Source organism: Acomys minous (genome assembly GCF_964271855.1).
Source record: "Acomys minous genome assembly, chromosome: 1".
Lineage (NCBI taxonomy): Eukaryota > Metazoa > Chordata > Mammalia > Rodentia > Muridae > Acomys > Acomys minous.
In genome coordinates this window covers 104780337-104801245 of record NC_140483.1, presented here as the reverse complement: position 1 = coordinate 104801245, position 20909 = coordinate 104780337, and the positions used below count along the sequence as shown (strand labels likewise).

The window sequence follows — 20909 nt, the reverse complement described above, 5'->3', positions numbered from 1 at the left end:
AGGTATTTATTTATGATAGTTCTTTCAGAAACATCTGGGTTAGAGTGATGAGCATACCTCATTGGATGGAGAAGGAAGCCTGGCCTCCTCTTTATAAAACAGCAGCAATGACACTACTGCAGAAGTACTAGAACTAGTCCCTTAAATGTTTAATAACTCACCAACGAAGCCTACACATTCAGGTGTTTTTTTATTACCAACATAATTTCAATAATATATATTGATTTGGATACTATTTTCATCCAGGATTTATTCCTGGTCATTTTTCATCTCCAGGATTTTTTTTTTTTGCCTATGCATTCATTTTCAGGCAAAGCATTTTTTCATTGTACTCATAATTTGTATATTTCTACAAAATCAATAGTAATATATATTTTTATTTCTAATTTTAGTAACTTGAATCTTCTCCTTTTTAAATTTGTGTAGTTTGTTATATCAATCTTGTTGATCTTTTTAAAGGACCAACTTCTGGTTTCACCCGGTCACTTAACTTCATACAACTCTCTGACTTGAACTGATAGCACATTCATGACCACATTTCAGCATCGACATAAAATGTTTTATCTTTCTAGGTCTTCTCACCATTGTGAATTGTACATTGCATAGCCCAAATACAAAAATTAAACTTTATTTATGACCATGATTTCAATAAGCTCTATGCTAGTCCTTATTACTTCATTATTACTATTACTACTACTACTACTACTACTACTACTACTACTACTACTACTGCTACTACTATTATTATTATTACACTTTACATCCTGGAAATAGCCCCATCCCTCCTCTCCTCCCAGTCCCACCTTCTATCTGTCTTCCGCTCTACCCTATTCCTCAGAAAAGGGGAGCCCTGTCTACCCACCTACCCCAGGTCACATCAGGTCGCATCACATCAGGACTGCCTTTGTCCCCTTCCCTTGTGGTTTAGCAAGGCAGTCTCATCTGGGGGAAGTGATCAAATATTCCGTTCATTATTTGGATTTTCTTGTGCTTCCAGTTCATTAAGTTGTGAAGTTAGCTATTCTTTAAATTTGGCGTTTCTGGACATTTAAACCAGGTATGAGGTAATTGGACAAATGCTCTCTCATTGAGAGGAAGCATTTGTGTTTGTGTGCCTATAGCAATGAATTTCTCCGTTGGCACTGATTTTGCTATGCCCGATAAGACATTGTGTTTTTATTTGCACTTTAGTGTTAAGTGTGTTTTAACTTCATCTTGAATTTCACTTCTACTTTAATGGGTTTTTAATTTCCACAACTTTGAGTTGATTTCCAACCTCATTTTTTTTTGTGTGTGTGGTTGTAGAAGATACTTTCTGTGTGATTTATGGTTTTAAACATATTGATACTTAATTTGATTTCTAATGTAGTGTATTCTGCACAGTACCCCACGGACTCTTGAGAAGAATATATATTCTGTTGTTAGTAGAGCGTCCTATGTATGTCTGTTCGATCTGCTTGGCCTCATGTCTTGTTAGAGCTGTAATTCCTATTTATCTTTTGGAGTCAGACAGGCTAGCATTGTGCCAGGAGATCACCTCTTTATCTTCTGCATGGTTATGTTATATATTCAGAATATTGTCACATCCAATGGTTACTGTAAAATCATCTCTTCTTTCATTTCTGTATGTTTTTCTTTGCATGTTTGATCTTTTAGTAGAAATATTTTGATTATCATACTTTTCTTTTACTATTATGCACCAATATATAATATTTTCTATCTCTTGTAATTTTTAGCAGTCTATTCATTTCTTTGCATCTAAATTAAGATGTGTGTAAAGGGCACAAACTTTGACTGTTGCAAAGCGTATTCTTTTTTTTTCTAATTTATTTTCTTAACTGGGAGAATTTAATCCATTTATAGTTAAAGTAATAGCTATTGTGGAGAGCCTAATATTGCTTCCCCCAGCTTTCTTGGCCTTTCAATGCCCTGCTTTTCTGCCATTTTCCCACCAAGCCCTAAGTTGACCCAACTTTCTGACTTGAACCTACAGCAACTTAACTACCTTCATTTCAACACCACATAATTCTGCATCTTTTCATACTTCTAGTCTCACTTTTCAATTGTGGAGGACATACAATTTCTTCTTTATGCCCTGGATAGCCAAAACCTAATAATGTTTTGAACTACATTCATCTTTTATCTTATGTACAAAATAAAATTTGGCATATAGGCCAAGTTATGGCAGTACTAGCTTTTAGGCTAGTTTAAAAAATACTTTTGTCTCTTAAAGTGGAAAATAAAGTGTGCAATTACAAGCCATTGATGAATGTAGTAAATGGATTTTGTTAGTAATTATGTACTGGTTTTTACTGAAATCCTTTTCTCTTTAGGTGGCTTCTGCTCACTGAAGCATCCTTTTGTATCACCCAGGTCACTGGCCATTTTTTTTTTTCAGGGCAAGTGTAGTGGTGTTAAGCTCCTCAGCTTCTGTTTATTTGGGTATGTTTTAACTCTACCTCTCTTTTTCTCTCTCACTATGGGTGTGTACATGAGTACATGTGTGTGTGTGTGTGTGTGTGTGTGTGTGTGTGTGTGTGTGTGTGTGTGTTACTGCTTGCACATGGATGTCTCACCGACCCGTTAAGCAGCAGAAACTCTAGTCTCTGCTCTGTTAGCACTGGTCTCACAGCACACACAGCCACATCCTGATTTTCATAAGGTTTCTGGGAGTCCTCGTGGTTGTGGGGCAAGTGTCTTTACCACTGAGCCATCTTCTCAGCCTGTGAAGGAAACATTCTTAACGGTGCTCCACATTGTTTTACTTTTACCTGAAAAGGTTGACTTTTCCTGTGCCAGTTTTGTGATGTTCTTGTGCATGGCACTGACCCCTGAGATACATTTGCACATCACGAAGTCCAACCCTCAGAGCATCATCATGTGCTAGTTCTCCTGCCCCCAGGAAGCCAGGAGAGTGCCAAGGAACATCAAATAGTTGCACCCTCATTCTATGTATGGATTTCCTACTGCTCAAGAGTCAGGGCAGGGCTTGTATGTGGGGGGGTGGGTGGCCCTGTGGCAAAGGGCACTCCTCACAGGCGTGAAGACCTTAACTTAGCCCCTGGAGCCCACACGTTTTCATTTTCTTTCTTTCTTTCTTTCTTTTTTTTTCCCTATTAGACACAAGGGTCATCTGGAAACAGAGAAGCTCCACTGAGAGAATGCATCCATAAGATTGGCCTCTAGGCAGGTCTGTGGGGGACATTTTTGTTGTTGTTTTTAATGGTTGTTGTGCATGGCCCAGCCCACTGGACAGGTACCCTTATGTTTAAAAAAAAAATCCAGCTGAGCAAGCTATGAGGACCAAGATAAGTAGCAGCCTTCCTTTATAGCCTTTGCTTCAGTTCTGTGCTTGGGATCCTGCCTGTGTTCCTGCCCTGAGTCCCTTCAGTGATGGGTTGGGATGTAGACGCGTAAGAGGAAATAAACTCTTCATTGCTTTTGGCCATGGCACTTAGCACAGCAATAAAAAGCAAACCAGATTACCAGGTGACAATGCCAGGTATGGCAATCTGTTTGCAGTCCCAGCCCTGGAAAGGCAGAGATTGACAGGTGCCTGGAGCTTTCAGGTCAGCCAGCCTAGACTAATCAGTAAGTGCTTGACCACTAAGGAAATCCAATCTCAAAGGAGGTAGGCAACATTCCTGAAGATAGCACCTAGTATTGTTTAGTGTGTGCAAGCACAAACACACACACACACACACACACACACACACACACACACACACACACAGACACACTAAAAATAAAGTCAGTGGAGGACGACAAAGCAGGAGGCAACTACCTATTGGGATTCCGCGGTGGTATCCCGGCCTTGCTTGTCTGCCTCACCCTTCTGTGGAGGTAAACCACACTCCTGTGCATTTCATTCTTGTCTCCCCCTCTTCCTCTGCAGCTTCCCTGTGGTTAGGTTTCCCATGGCAAAGGCTGAATCATTCCAGCAACAGAGTCTGGCCTAAGGACAGCTGTGTCTGCAGAGACTTCTCTCCGGCTTCCAAGAACACATCTACTTGGAGGCATGGCCTTAAAACTACTTGCGTCTGTGATTACAAACTGATACGCTTGAATCCTTTTGTAAAACTTTCTAGGTGAATAAAAATAAATAAAATATGTTTCATTTATGCCTTGTGCTTTTATCCTTGAAATATCTTCCCAAACAACACGGGTCTCCCACTGTGATTAACAAAAGGAAGAATAGGAATGTTGGCATGCCTAATCAATAAATGGTGTGACGAAGCCAATTATTTTCATTCTATTAATGAGAAAACTTGTTAAACTAAGAAGATTTGGTGATTAATTCCTTCATTGACATTCTCATAGTAAATCAGAACTATCTTAATTTTTCCACATCCTGGCCATGGACCACGCGTTACAGAAATAGTTTTACTTACACTGCCCTTATTTCATCCACAAACACAGGACAAAGTGATTCACATGCTACACAAAATAACTCAGTATTGTTCCTGTCCCCTATTTTTATCTTTGTCTCTCACAAACACTTCAAGAAAAAAAAACGAAGAAGAAACTACGCAGAAGAAAGTGATACTAAGTAAAATAGTTCTGACTGTCTCTCAGCATGAGACAGGGAAGGGTAGTGTGTGCGGAACGGCTGTGGAAGTTCCCCCCTCTTTCCACTAGCTTCTGCTGACCTTGTGGAAATGCATTCAGATACTGACATGAAACACTAAGATTAAACATTTTACTCTTTAAAATCCCCATCTCTCTATCAGATGCATGCCACATAGCCTTTATAGAAACATCCCAGGAACTTGTTTTACACAGCTAATACTTTCCTGGCTAAGTATCGAAGGCACAGACGGTGACATGGCTGGCTTATTTAATGTCTGCCATCTTAGTTTCTCTTTGGACAGAGCGAAACATTTTTGACATGTAGCTTGATACTCTCTACTATGTGGGAACGAGTAGGGACACCGACAGCTGCCCAGAACTGCTGCAGGAGTGGACAGCTGGGTGCAGGTGCACTGACTGTCTCAATTTGACAGGCTTTAAGGCTTGCATTATCTGAAGTGATATTCAATATCCCACCCAATGAGGTGCTTAGAAACAATAGAAGCACCATGGTTATGTATACATATATTCACCAGCGCATACAGCCCCATAACCATCACTCACACCAACAAGGATGAAACACCTGCAGTGGGCTATTTGGTGATCTTTCTGATGAGCAGTGTCATGGTAGCTTAGAGAACATGCTCTGGGCATCATGATCCTGGGTTGTACACTTTTCCCTTTACCTGGATCTCCTTCATGTGCGCAAAGATGAGAGTGCTTGGATTTTCACAGTTTCTTGAGACTGTGGCACAGTTGCAGGTAGTAACTGCTGGGTGAATTATTCTGAAGGATGTGAGTGTATCTGATTTTGAGAGTCTATCCCAGTGAGGACTGACCTGTCTCTACACCCTCTGTGTTACCATTATGGACAAATCACCTGTCCTGTCTGAATCCCCCCCCCCCTTTTTTTTTTGACATTCACTGAAACTACCTTGCCCTGGTAGTTATCGCGTGCTAGTCTTGAGACTGGAATGACACTGAGGACTTTGGAAATGACTGACTGAAATGACTTCTCAGAGGCAGAAGCCACGCCCAGGTTCCGACTTGTAGCCAGAAGAGCACAGGTGTCCTTTTATTAGGAAAATGAACAAACAGTAAAAATTGAGGACCTGAGAATGTAGATTAGAGCATGGGGCTTGAGTGTGAGGCCCCAACTAGCCATTTCTTTGTAGTTCAAATATAATTTCTGTATATGCAAAGTGACCCCAGTCTCCTGGCTAGGCCTCTTGCTGACCTACAGAAAGTTCAAGGACTTCCTCAGAGAGTCAGGAAGAATTGGAACATGAGAGAACAGCAGGTCTCCCACTGAAAGCAGAAGACCCTTCCTTACCACACTGTAATACAAAGACAGAGGAAATACAAAGGCTTGCACCATGGCAAGAGATAGAATTCCTGCATGAGCACAGCACTCTCATAGAGAGCTAGATGTCATGGCAGCAGGGGGTGGTGACCTGAATTCTATCAGATAGGGAAATAAGTTCTAAAGAAAGCCAGGGTTTTGCCTCCCTTTCCTATATAGTGAAGGGAGCATGAGACAGGGGGTGGGTTGACTTCATCTCTCTCCATAATGAGGGAGAGATTAGAAGTTTCCTCTTCTGTGTGGATTTGTGAAAGAGAACAAGTCTCTCTTCTCACATAATGACAAGGAGGCACGCAAATGGATTAAGCTTCGCCTTAAAACTCTTGTCTCAAGGGAAAAATAAAACCTTGCTTATATATGATACGCTCATAGGTTCTCTTGTAGGAGGAGGGCCTGCCTCAACAGGGCAATGTCAGAGGGCTAGCTCTCAATGGGAGGTCCAGAAAACAACCACAAGACAGGTTAGGCTTTGGAAACAGTGGAAGAGTTGGGGTACTCCTGGAGCAGGGGAGAGTTCTGGGAGACTAGATGGTGAGCAGGACAGGTGTTAAGGAAAGGATTGTAGTTTAGTTTATGTGTAAATTAGTTTAGAGATACAATTATGGTTATGGCTATGTTGGGTAATCAAGACAAAATCAAATAATAAACATGACTATAATCAAGCAAAGAAGAATTAAGAAGCTGTGCGTGGTTGAGTACAACTGTAGTGTTTACAGATTAAGAGATGATACAGGTGGGTTGGGAGCCAAGGGCCACAAGGACGGTCTGGATTACCTAGTGAGGTCTTGCCTCAAGAAAGGAAAAGAAGAAGCCATATACTATGTCCCTTACTGTCCTTTGAAGTCTCAGTAACTTCAGTTCTTTTAGAGCAAAGAGCACCCAGGGATCCATTTGGAGAGCACCACTGTGTCTGCTAAACATGAAGTTGGATCACACCCATTGTCCGAGGTGATCTCATTCAGTCCTGGCTAGGCAGCACATTTCATTTCCCTAATCTTGGGAACTGTCCCAGGGAAGAGTATGTGATCTAACCCAAGCAAAAGACACCTCTTCCTGACCCCTGAGTCTCATTAAGGGCATTATAAAGTCTAGCAGGAGCTGAACAAGCCATCTCTCATTGAGGATGACATCTGGGGGTCACTGGTCATCCTCAGAATTCCTTAGTCATGTCACCTGTGCAAGCAGGTGGCTGTTCACTTTTATACAGCCCTGTCTCTTGAGTCACAAACCCGCCCCATTCTATGTCTTATGTCATTCAAATCCCAGGGTTTTGGCAGTCCATCCTGGGTAACTTTGATGGAAATAAATTTTATAGTTATAACATAATGAGAAAACACAAGAGCTGTGCATAATACTCATGCTCGGAATTGCTAGACTCTGGAACCCATCACTGCTGTATCCACAGCCAAGCCTGTGGCTTTGCACTTGGCTGAGGGATTGCTAAATGCTACTGCTGAAAGTTGCATCTGTGCCTTGTGGCTAATGGGTTGTGAGGCTTCTGTCACAGCGCTTACTACTTTACTATGTCGTACGTATGTCTTGCCAGGTTTTTCTAGCAGCTTGACAAAAACAGCAACTTTCAGATGCTTCCCGTTTAAAAATGCTCACCCGTTGTGTGTCCTTTGATGGTTAGATGGTTGTTTTCATGTTTTCAAATCGTCTTGTGTTGCAATATTGAGGCAATCTGGAATGTGGACTTGCAAATCCTGTCCTGAGCAGGGGCCAGCTGGAGCTGTGCTTAGATATCTTGCCCCACCACTGTGGGAAAATAGAAACCTTTTGCACTGTTAATGGCCCTATAGGTCCAGTAAATTCGAAGAGAAATGTGCTTAGTTAAAGCTAACGCTAATGTAAGGCTCCACAGTACTTCTTTAAAAAAAAAACTTTTTTTAACTTAGATATTTGGGAGACACAGGAGAAAGATGACATCATCATCATCGTCATCATCATCATCATCATCATCATCATTATTTTAAAGTGTGTGGATAAAACTAATTAAGCTCAAGGAAATGAGTGTGTTATCTACCCCTTTTCAGATTTTAAAATCAGTGACAGTGAGTAGTAGCTCATGGCATAGCATGTATGAGGCCCAGGGTTCAAGTTCCAACACTGAAAACACAGAAAAGAAAGAGTAAGATAAATTTATGTAAGGACATTGATTTCAGAAAGCATGTGTTCTTGAAACTTATATATATTTAGTAACTCATTATCATGTTTTCTTGATAATTCAAGAATTAAACTAAATCTAGTTGAAAACAAAAATAAACCCACATTTGCCCTATTATGCCATGACTATAAAAGATATTGTCATCACAGGCAGCCAAGATGTCTTGCCTGTATGCTGTGATTAGAATATGTCATATTTCAGTCATTGTGAATCTATACTTATGTGTTTACTCCAGTCATTGGCTGTTCAACATGAACTCTCCTCATGTTCTCACACAGGGAATTACTCAATGGACAATATTTCCATATTGCCTTGAATCCTTCCAAAATATATACATTATCCCCCAAATTCAAGTCTGTGTGTTAAGTAACTCTTACGGTATATGCATAAAACAACCTTTCTTTATAATTACTTTTAAACAATGCAGTTAGCAAACATTTCAGGAGTCCCATTATAGAAATGCCTCTTCCTTTTTGTGTTATGAATACTCTTACTTTTCATTTCTCTTCTTTGAAAATATATTTCATTGTACTTAAACATGTGCGGGTGTGTATATGTGCCATTGCACATGTGTGGAAGTCAGTGCTCTCCTTCCATGGTGTGGGCCCTGGGCATGGAACTCAGGTTGTCAGGTGACATAAAATCTATGCTCTTTGTGTCCCCCTTGGAGCCCTCTCACCAGCCCCCCCCCTCTTATTTTGAGTAAATTTTATCAAACAGACGTAGTATTTTTACCCTGATTTACAGACAGTTGTAAGAAACTTACTTAAGTGAGAAAAGCAAAGAATTGGCTGAGAAAAGCCATAGTGAGCTATAGATGAGATGGTGTATACAATATTGTGCCTGTGTTGAGCATAACGTGTATGCATGTCTTACTTTCTTAGTGAGTTATGATAGCAAATCTGAAAAACACCTGTCTTGAAAAAGAGCCTTAACTGCTCCTAACTTAAAAATGTGGTGGAAGCCCTGATACTTCACATACTCTGGTGCCTCACCTTTGACCATGTCCTCTGGAGGGGGAGACCTGGTGACACTCAGAGGAAGGACAGCAGGTTACCAAGAAGAGACTTGATACCCTATGAACATATACAGGGGGAGGTAATCCCCCTCAGGAACAGTCATAGGGGAGGGGAATAAGGGGAAAATGGGAGGGAGGGAAGAATGGGAGGATACAAAGGATGGGATAACCATTGAGATGTAACAAGAATAAATTAATAAAGGAGAAAAAAATGTGGCGGAGCTGTTGCTGTTCGACAGCTATGTATATTGTACTGGGGTATGGGATGCCTCCCTTGCAAGAAATTAATATTTTCATGTTCAATTTCACCTTGTCTTACACAGGCTCTCAGCACAGTTCACTTCATTGAAAAGCCACGGTCAGAATAAAGACCATGAGTTGCTATCAGTGCGTTTCCAACACCCCTGCGCCATCCCTTGATATCCTTTTGATTTGGATGCAGGCAGTATAGCAGATAGTTGTTTCTTTCGGTGCCATGGAAATCGTGGGAAAAAGTGGAAAAAAGAAAATCTGAAAGTGCCCTCCCATTTGTTAAGCTGACCTTTTCAAGTTGTGGGGGTGTTCTGACTGTACAATTAAAATACATTTTAACAATATCATCACCACAAGAGGAGGCAGGCAGTGTATCAATATCCATATTCATGAACGAGAGCACCTTCCTTTCTTACCAACAGTAGAGAGGCATTTAGAAAAGGAAGAATGTTTTAGAAGGAACTAGGAACAGTTCCCACATCAACTTATGTTCTGTCTTCATCTCTATAACTTGTCCAAATTGTTAAGCTGGTCTGAATATTAAAAGTCGATATTCATTTTTATTTTCTCTTTAAAAATAAGGCGAGATCTGAAGTAGACTAACTACTTTTGCACTTGTATTACACTTCGTCTTTATAGTTTTAATTTCTAATCTGTTGAAAAACATGGAGCTTGGCAAGAAGTTCAGCTTTTTTTTTTTTCCTGGCTAAGAAGATAATTTTGGTCATGGAAAAGAATTCATTTCCGGACTATCTCTGATGTGTGTCATCATCTTTTTAAAAATTCAGTGTGAAGTCGTGATTAATACAGAGTGTGAAAAGTTTCATTCATGAGTGACCTTTTCCAAGACATTATCTAATAAAGCAGCTGCTACTCTTGTGCACATTCATCTGTGACTACAAAAAAAATGTTTTCAATTCTCACAGGAGTTTGATTTACCATTGTTATAAACAGAGTCTGAGTTATGTGGCTCAGCCCCTTACCCCACCATCTGTTGCTGTGAGTGATAAAAATCTCTCACAAAAGGCATGGTCAGCCTTTCCAGTGACCAGCTGATTTTTAAGTTATGTGCTTCGTTTAATGTCACACATTTTTAAACTATCTAAATGCATCTAAATCACAGAATTCATCGGGTTTTTAAAAAATATGCCTCTGTTTCGATAACTCCATCGGTTTGCCTGAAGCATAGACAAATTTGAATTATAATCCTGTAAGTTCCAGAAAATAATGTCAGAAATACATAAAGTCAAAGCCTAGTCTGCTTGTAGCTGTCGAACATATCTGATTCTGAACAGAAGTGAACACTGTTTACAGTTGGCTGTCAGGTGCAGGTGTCCTGTGGGAAAGTAACTCACCACCAAAGTCACATAAGTCCCTGACTTCTGTCGGTCACATAGTGAGAAACTAACAATGCTGTCTTTGCTTTCTGTCTAATGTTTCTCATATTTCTTCTCCTCATTCCACAGGAATGCATCCTAATCCAGGGACATACTCTCATACCCCCATTAATCCCGCTGCCCCAGAATGACTCACAGGAGCACTCAAACTCGGTTGGTCTCATGTGTTCCGAGTCAGCTCTCTCTAACACGGGCGTCATCTTCGAGCTTGTCATATGCTGAGGTATTGAGTTCCCTGCTTCACTCAATGACATGATCTGAGGAATGTGGCCACTTGCCATTTCTGTCTCAACTTTGGCCACATGTCTCTGCATCTCATCCTCAGCTTTAAGATGGTCTCAATCACAAATGACCCCAATGAAGGAGAAAGTAAATCACTAATGGGGCTACCAAAGCCATAAAGGGGAAATACTGCTTACTTCCTAAAGGTCAGTGCCATGAGTGGACCCTTCCTCACACTGACAAGTTTCAACTATTTAAAGTGCCCAACTTTTTTCTCATACACACAAATTGTGTCGAGAAAACAACAGAGGCATTTTTTTGCTACTGAAGTTGGAGTCAAGATGGTATATTGACAGAAAATTGTTTAGTGTGTGTGTGTGTGTGTGTGTGTGTGTGTGTGTGTGTGTGTGTGTGTGACTAATGCACACAGGAACATACCTTTGAAGAGAATATTAGAACCTTGAGTCCTCTTTCCTTTCACTTCCTGGCAGCTTCCTTCACGTTGTTCTGCCCACCATGACATCCTGGTCTTGCCAGACGCCCAAGAGCAGCAGGGCACCTGGCCATGAAATAAATCCTTCAGAACTACAGGCCAAAATAATAACTCTCTGCTCATAAGTTGACTTTTTTTCTTGAACATTTGTCCCAGTGGTGGAAAACTAATCCAGTAATAAACATAACCAATCTGCCAGCGTGCACCAAAACTTACGATTTGCTCTTCTGTTTCTTCTTTGCTTGGCTTGGTGTTTCTCATCCCTTTGACTTGAATGCCTTCTTTTGAGTGTTTAAATATTTTAAATAATTCCATCTTACTTAAAGTGCTTCTGAGTGTTTCTCTTTGCACTCTTTTATATTGCTCACCCAGACTGTAATAATATAAACACGTGGCTTATAACAACAGCTTAGTAGTCAACCACTTTGAAAGGGCTGCAGACTTTGTTTACATCCATTTCCCTTCCCCGCTTTAGAGTATGATTGTCTTCACTATGAGAAGTAATACAATTCTTGCTGGAAATCAACTTCTATGAACAAGCATGGCCAGCCCGTGCCCATGTTTTTAGTGCTTGCTATTCTTTCTCTCCTTATTCTCTGAGATTCCTTCTTTCATTGTTTACATTTTCATTTAAATATATTTCTTTAATACATTTTAAAGGAAGGGTTGACAGTAATAAAATAGTTAAATCCATTTGTCTTCATTAGTTTTCTCTCCTCACTATCACAGCGGCATAGTTTAATTGTATAGACATAGCACCTAACAACTTTCTGAACTTTTAGTACTCCTAATCCCTATGTTTGTAGTTTATTAGTTTACTATTATTTAAGTTATGGTTTTCTTTAAAGGAAGTCAGATTTCTGTGGCTGATCTTATTTTTTTAGTTCCCTCTTAATTTTTCAGAGGTTTAAGTAGGATAAACCTTCAGTGTGTGTGTCTTTGAGCTATCCTATTGGTTTTAGTTTTGTTTCATATGTGTGTGTATGTGTGTGTGTGTGTGTGTGTGTGTGTGTGTGTGTGTGTGTGTGTGCGCTTTGTAAATTTTGACAATAGTTTAGCCAGTATGTCTTAAAATATTATTTTAGCCACACTTTATGACTCCTTTTTTCTGGGACTTTAATAGAATTAATATCAGAGTGTAAAAATTGTTACATCTGTATTTGAGGCTCTGTTGACTTTTTCTCAGTCTATCTTCTCTGTTGCTCAGTTTGCTTGAATTGTGTTTGCTTGTGTCCAAGCCTTTCCGGTCTATTATTTCAATTCTAGCCAGTGAGATGACTGGATTAGTTTTCCCATCTCACTATTGGGATGAAATGCCTGACAAAAGCAAATGAGGAGAGGAAAGGATCATTGGGATTTGCAGTTCTTGTGGGAGAAGGCACAGTTTTGGAGGGCAGGAGGGCATGGCCTCAGAGCACCTACAGTCGGGAGGCAGGGAGTGATGAGGGGCACTGTTCAGTGTGCACTCTTATTTATTCAGTCGAGAACCTACCTCAGTCACAGCTCTGCTGAGTCATCCCACCACAGTTTACGTCATTTAAATAAGCCCCCACAAGCATACCTGTGTCTCCTAGGTGATCGAAAATCTAGTCTAGAGTCCAGACTGACAAACAACGTGAACCATCACAGATATGAGAAGTTTTCTTTTTAAATGTTGCTGCTTTAATTTTATTTCAGATTTTCTATTTGGTTTTTCCTTTTAATTTTGTTTTGTTTTCTAAGAGAAAGTTTAATTGAGTATTACATAACCTCTACACCTGATTCATCTTGCTACTTGCATTGACTGATTGTAATTTCACATTCAAGCTAGGTTTTACATCTTTGTCCTTGTTGAGTCTTTTACATCAGCCAGCATTCTCTTTGGCTTAGTGGGCAGCTCTGCCATGTCTGAGCAGCAGTTTAGCTTGCTACTCTTTGCAGTATTTCTTTTCTCTATTTGGCCTTTCTGGTGCTATTGGAGCTCCCATTGCTTTCTGTTTGTTGTTCCTGCATATATTAAAGTGGTTTTTCCAAAAACAAGGCTCTTGAGCATCTCTCATTCAGAAGAGGCACTGTAGAACACTGTCTTGGTTCCTCCACCTTCACAAGTGTCTATGTGGATGGGGTATGGAGGAGGTGCCAAAGAGGCTTCTCAAAGGCCAATCTGTGTAGCTGCATTCCACAGGCTGGCTGTACTTGCCTGTCTTGGTGTATTTGGGGATAGAAGGAGTCTTATAGATCAGTGGAGAGAAGAGATATCTACCACCTGCCTCTGATGAGGCCCCCAAGCAAACCTATTGTGCACATCACTTCCTGCTGTTAGAAGTAGCTGCTCTCCCAGAAGAAGAATTCATCTGCACTACATGGCGTTCTTTTCCAAGACTGTAGAATTCAGAGCCTGGGGTACCTGGTTCTGTAAGGATAGTTATGCTGGGTCCCAAACCACTGTTGCATCTAGTTTCTACCATCAGATGCTTTTTTCTGATTGTCCCATCCTGTCTGGGCAAGAAATGTACTGTTTTGGCATGGATTCAGTACAGAGTCAATGTTAACTGCCCACCCTATTTTAACCTCTGTGCCTCTATTCATAAACAAATAAAGCAAAATTGTCCCAAGAATTTCTTTGGATTCAAAACAAATGGATGGGAAAAATATTTGGACACAAGTTTCTGATGGAAACTTCCTAATTTTTTAATTTACAGAGCCTCAAATCAGTTTCCTTGAGGGGAAAAGTCATTTCTTTTCTTTTTTCTTTTTTCTTTTTTGCCACCATATGAAAGATTTTATTTTTTATATATTTTATTAATTTATTCTTGTTACATCTCAATGGTTATCCCATTCCTTGTATCCTCCCATTCCTCCCTCCCTCCCATTTTCCCCCTTACTCCCCTCCCCTATGATTGTGACTGAGGGGGACTTCCTCCCCTGAATATGCTCATAGGGTATCAAGTCTCTTTTTGGTAGCCTGCTGTCCTTCCTCTGAGTGCCACCAGGTCTCCCCATCCAGGGGATGTGGTCACTTATATCTGCACACTAGCCCAAGGGGCATGTCCCATGAATGTCTTCACTTACCAGGAAAGTGGGACAGAGGGGAGGACATCCTATTGGGACTCTAGGTGAGAGAAGCATGGGAGAATGGGGGAAATAGAAGGATCCAGAGGGTCCTAGAAACCCACAAGAAGAACATAATGATGGGCAGATCTGGGCCCATGGGTCCTGCTCAAACTATAACACCAGCCAAGGACAATACGTGAAGTAAACTAGCCAATGGACAGGACAGTCTCCACAGTTGAGTGGAGAGTGGGGTCTGACTTTCACAAGAACTCTGGAAAAGTCATCTCTTAAAGTAAGATATTAGTTAAATAGAACCTATAAGAGTAAGTAATCTAAGTCTTAGGTGATCAAATACACTTTTTAAAAAAGTTTAGAGACTCTTTCATAGTTACTTTTAAATAAGAGAGGCTGCTGTTATTCCAGGATCTAGCTGCAAGTAAAAGAATGAGGACACTATTGGAGGGCAACCTCAGACGAAAGCGAAGCATCTGGTTTCCACTCTGACAGCTGAGTGTTCTCCTCATGCAGACTACTCCTTTGAGGGGGCTGATCCCATATCTACTTCAAGCACTCCCCACTGCAAACTTTGTTTCAGAACTTAAAGTATTTGTAGAAACAGAAACAGATATTGACACAACCAGTATACAACTTCTCCAGCTACAATGACCAGATCTTCATCATCATTTGAAGGATAGATGGCTTTGTATGGTATTAATTTTAAAGTGCAATTTATCAATATTATGTGTAGAATACCTATGAGAGATCGATGTAAAAGATTCCTTTATGTGTCTGTGGAAGAAATTCTCATCAGTTCTGAACCATGTTTTCTGTCTTGAAAACTATAACAAGTGTAACTTTAGTGCATGTTATGGTGTGAAATTAATGTAGGCAGAAAGGCGGTGCTACCTAGAGTAGCTCAGCCCTGTTTCACTTTACTGTGTTTGCTTGGGGGCGTGGTATTGAGTTAACTCATCCAGGAGCCTAACTGTGGTGGGATGTCTCTCATTCCCCACCATCCTTCTTTCTGTCCTTTATCCTGAGAATTGCTCCTCCTTCATCTGGTAGAGTCTCTTCAGGTGAGGGTGTTGTGGGCTGTAGCCTATTTCCTTAATGGATTTTTATTCTTCTGTATGCTGTACAAGGTCAAGTAAGAGGCATGGGATGAATAGTTTGTGGTATTGCGGAGTAGTATTCTAAACACTCTACCTGCAGTTGCACCTCTGTCTAATCTCCACAGTTGCTTCTTATTGGGGTTCTCACATGGTTTTCTAGGGGATATGTGAGAAATATAATGTGCTTTGTAGATAAGAACATTTCCTATATATTTTTGGTTATAGCACAGTGTTCTGGTTGGTATGATTTGCTTTTTACAGTTCAAATAATTTTTGAATAATTATCTGCAGTACAATGTCTAACAAATATATATATTAGTGTTGACTTACAGGGGATGTTCACATACAACTGTGAAATAAAAAGATAAATGTTTCCATATAAAAGAAAATTGTAGACGTTTACAGGAAGAACAATTATATTTAAAAGTACAATTAATTGCACTTTATGCAAATAATATATGAGAGAAATAAAAAATAAGAAAAAGCAGAGAACACAGAAATCAGTCACAGCCAGTTGCAGAATTTTGATTTCTTGTTTATCCAAACAGACTTTTGGCTCTGCACAATATTCTAAAGATATCTTCCATGTTTTCAGGGCACAGTCACCAATTTTACATAAATACTGTGGTCTATCCATCTGTTTACTTTAGATTGTTTGAGTGTGTACCTATGTCTGTCCAGGAGGAGAGATATGGCAACTAAGATGGGGCTAATGGCCAGAGGCCAAGGGAGAGAACACATCAAGTCTTTTATGTGACAATGCTCACTGCCAGTTTTTGAAATTGGTTAAGTCCTTTAAGAATATATATGCACATATATATATTATATTATATTTACAAAGCAATCCTGATGTTTCTTCTTAAGTGTGTCCATTTGGTTATGCAGTGGGAGCTGCAGGACCTCTGGGGCCTTGCCCACCCTGCTGTGATCCTGGGTGGTAAGGAGCAGTGTCAATGAAAGGAACATAAAGTAAACTGTAAAGAGCTTCTTCATGTGTTGCGGACATAATTTAGCATGTTTATTATAACTGCTGAAGCTGAGAATGGATTCTTCTGTAGTGTGTTATGACCTCACTGTGTATTGTGTTTCACTCAGCTCTGGAAGCAGTAGACTCCCTATCAAGTCATAAATTATACAGGAGAGATAAAAGAAACATCTGAAATATAGTCCGTACATCAAAGGGACTAGTATTTTAACTTACTAAGGAATTAATTTGTGACATTGTTGAGATGAGCAATATGAGTCGAGAAGATGATGATTAATTCTGGAAATGTCTCAGCATGGATTTTAACATCATGATAAATATGTCATTCGTATTTTAAGGAACATAAATAATGTCCTCGCACATTTTAGTAAATAGTCAATGAAATGCAGCTATCTCCCCACAATGAGCCGATGAAACGGAGTTAGCAGGGCCTCCCGAGTCTGATTCCTTGCTGGCCTCTTCTCCTCTCCCTCTCTCTTAGTGATTGGACCTGAAGTTTTATATCTGCCATTCATTTATTTCTTATTTTTCACATATATATGTACAACCCATATGACAAACAGTTTACATTTTGTCTGTTGTGGAATCACTCATAAATGGAAGCAGTGATTTGTGTTCCTCATCCTCAATCTTATATTAAGATTTAATCATGTTGGTGGTTGGGCTTATAAGTAAAGCATATTTAATGTTACATATAGTTATTCATAATACCTCACAGTTAATTTTACACATTCCAATCATAATGAGCACACACACACACACACAAATATATATCAGTGCTTACTTACTGGTGCAAACACATTCAATGTGAAATAATTTAGAAACATTATTTTTCTATTTTAAGTGGGAGCAGTTATGAATCTCTCTATAATAGTGTTTTATAAAATGATCAAAGTTTTAATTTGATCTACATTAATGTTGAAATGTGATGAAATACTTTGAAAGAGATTGCTTTTGTTATACTTCATTTCGCTCATTTAAATAAAATGTGTGCTTATGATTCTCTGGGCTCATTTAACGAGCCACGAATAAGCCAATTGCTGGCTAGCTGCAGTTTTAGCCATCATCTTTGTTGGATGGTGATCCAGTGATTCTTCATCACCTGTACTACATTCCTCTTCCAATGTCATGCGCATCTACTGATGGAACCCATGGGCCTGAAAGTGCTAAACAAGTACCCTCTGTCCACTGAGGTCCTTCCCCCAGCCTCCCAGATGACTCTCCTCGTCACAGCTTTGCTCATGTGTGGCAGTGTCCTTGCTTTACTCTGTTCTCTTTTAAATAAAATAATATTGAATATAGTTTTAATTTATGCTAAATGTAGTCCTTATAAGGTGAGCTATAATCAGAAATTCAGTTCCCCAGTGTACCTCTTTAGAGCTCGAATTGTCATGAGACCATGAAAAGGATAAACCCATTGCCATTAAAATCTGCTTTTAGTTATAGTGTGAATAAGTAGGAAATTTGGCAATGCCTGTCAGCAAATGAAACATGTGTTCTGGGGCTTTCAGCAATCAGTTCTACAATATATTGAAGGAATTCCCAGTGTTGTCTTTCTCTTCTTTCTTTTTAAGCTTTTACAAAACTGTGATTCCTGAATTTTCCCATTGTCAGCCAAGAATGATAGGAAGCGGTCCGACTGCTGTTATTTTCCCTCTTAATTCTAAATTCCTGAAATGAATTTTGGATGTGCATGTTTATGCCATTCTCACTGGCAGGAATTTAGGTGGTAAGGCCGAGGAGCTTGAACACCATGCTGTGTGCCCTTGGCAGGCATTGGGAAGTATCCTGGGTGAAGGACCAGGAACAGGGTCTGCAAGGACTCTGACCCCAACTCCTTGCTCTTTGCTATGCTGAGGCAGATTATGAAGGCCAGGGAAGCCATTCCTTCTTAGAGGAGACCTTAAACTGATGGCAAGCTCTTTGGCCGATTGCCAGCACAGAGCACCGTCCACACAAATCTGGCTGCCTGGGGGGAGGCAGAGGGAGGGGGATGAGAAGACTGAATCCTGCAACTCAGCTCTGCTGGCTCTCCCTGAAGTTTCCTGCAGGTTTGGAAGGAAGGCTTTCAATCTGACTGAAAAAGCAAGGCTTTTTATAATGCCTTACCCAGGCTCTCTCCTGCCTTGGGAATGGTGTGCGTGGCATTTAAGGACACCATTTCACTCTGCCAGCCCTACAGAGAGCCCAGCAAGCAGGGACAGTAGCACCATGAGCCATTGGGACATACAAGTCCTGATCCTGTCTCCATGGGAATGCTGGGTACAGCCTGCAGCAGCCCACAGGCACCTCATGGTGAAGGTCTTCTGCAGTGTACAGCCACAGGTGACAATGGTGACAATGCAAGACTTGGCCATTTCCCTCTGGTCTTTTGCATCCTTAGTTTTAAAAAACACAGATACAATGAATGACTTGACAGAAATGCCACCCAGTGAATTAGAGAGCAACCTGACATTGTCTGTTGGAAAATGTCAATGTTTTACATTTACAAAGTCATTTTCATCAATTTGCCATTATTGAGTCCAAGTTGTTGATAATCTCTTTATCTGTATTTGTATATACACTATTTCATCTGTGTAAAAAAAAAATAAAGAATACAAAAATTAAGAATATTGAATCAATTCTTCCTCCACAGACACAGTCCAGCTGCTTTTCCATCATTCATAAACACATGGAAGAATAAAGGATATTCAGTCTGCATCCTGCTTTTGACTCAACAAATGCATCATTGGTTTGAAGAAAATAACTGTCTTTCATCACTAAAGCGTTAGCATCAAATATGCATCAGTGACTTTATTTATTCCCTATTCGAGAAAACGTAGGTAACAGTGTTTGCTATTGACTAAATTGTTGTGTTACTGTTATTCATTGCACAGTCATAGATGGCATGTGTAATAGTTTGTAGTTATTTGACTTCACTACATATAGGAAACTTCTCCTGTGGTTGATGTTAACCTGAAAATAGTATTAGAGTGCTGAAGGGAGATACTCTCACCTCTTCTTTGAAAACACTCGGAAGAGCAGGTGGCACATGTGAATTCTGCAAAGGTCATAGAATAACTCACTAGAAAGCCACCATCTCATGAGGCACACTGCGACAAACTAGCCTTCTGGGTCTTCCTTTCTCCTACATCCATGTATTTGACATGATTCTGGCATGGCTGTTCCCATGTCCTTGAGAACATCCTGTGTGTAGTAACAGAAAGAGCTGCAAATCTTCCTCTCCCTGCCCCTCTGGAGGTTCTAAAGGGCACAGATACTCAGTCACCACCAGGAAAGGAAAGGAGCAGAGCAGGGAAGCAAGCTTCACACAACCACAGGGGCAACAGAGCAGTTTAAATAGCACACTGCCTTTGAGTGAGAGAAGACCACCTACATTTTAGCTGAGGGATGCCATCTTGCTAAGAGATGGGAATCCACCAAGGGCATGAATTCAAGTGCTAAGGACAAGAGGGTTGGCTGGAATTGGTCATTGCTCTTAAGATGCAGGTCACCAAGAGTGGGTCCAGAAGACACTGAGGTCTTCCGAGCCCCGACCAGTCAAGCAGGGGCCAGGCGACTCTTCAGTGAGCTTGGCCAAATGGAAGGGCAAAGTGACTCAGATGGGACTCTCTTCTGAAGTTATGGCTATGAGTCGGCCAACTCACCACTGAGCCCAGAGCTTCATTTTCAGTCTACCACTAGGAGAGCCAATTGTGCTCTGCAAGCAAATGAGAACTACATGTGTGACATCTCCACGGGGTAAAGGTGCAGGTCTCTAAAAGGCCCCACTTCCCCAATAAAGAGAGGTGTGGCTTCTCCTTCTTTTTGTCTTTCTGCGTTCTGGAGGGAAAGAGGGCAACTGAACATTGGAATCTCCAGACTGGTGTTGCTGTGTAGCTGAACTGACAGTAACTGGTCCACCTTCTGAGTTCTGTTATAGCAGAAAAAGGAACACCTATTTGCTGAGGCCACAGCCTCATGTTTGACATTGGCTGTTGGTTCACTCCTTGTTACATGGAATATGTATTGCATGAATTTTCTCTTAAGTGAAACTTTCATACAACTCCATATTAAAACTGCTCATCCTATCTTTCTCATATTCTTAGTGACTGAGAAATGTTACCAAGCTGGTGCTCTTTGGTGGTATCATGTAAACCTACCAGGAATAATTACAGGGATTTTTGTGTGTGTGTGTGTGCAGGGGCCATTGCTGAGCTACAAAAGCAATGGATGAAGTGTTCATAGATGAAGTTATTGGTTATAGCTTTGGAGTCACTTCCCCTCAAATTTAATATGTTTATATTTATCCATTGGAA

At 40.4% G+C, this 20909-nt stretch overlaps 1 long non-coding RNA gene across 1 annotated transcript; it reads left to right on the top strand.

Moving 5' to 3' along the window:
• Positions 1-2306: 2306 nt before the first annotated feature.
• LOC311597419 lies at positions 2307-4082 on the top strand. The gene is made up of 3 exons (XR_014779226.1): positions 2307-2442; positions 3121-3190; positions 3896-4082. It is a non-coding gene; the product is annotated as an uncharacterized lncRNA (long non-coding RNA).
• The last annotated feature ends 16827 nt before the right edge of the window (positions 4083-20909 follow it).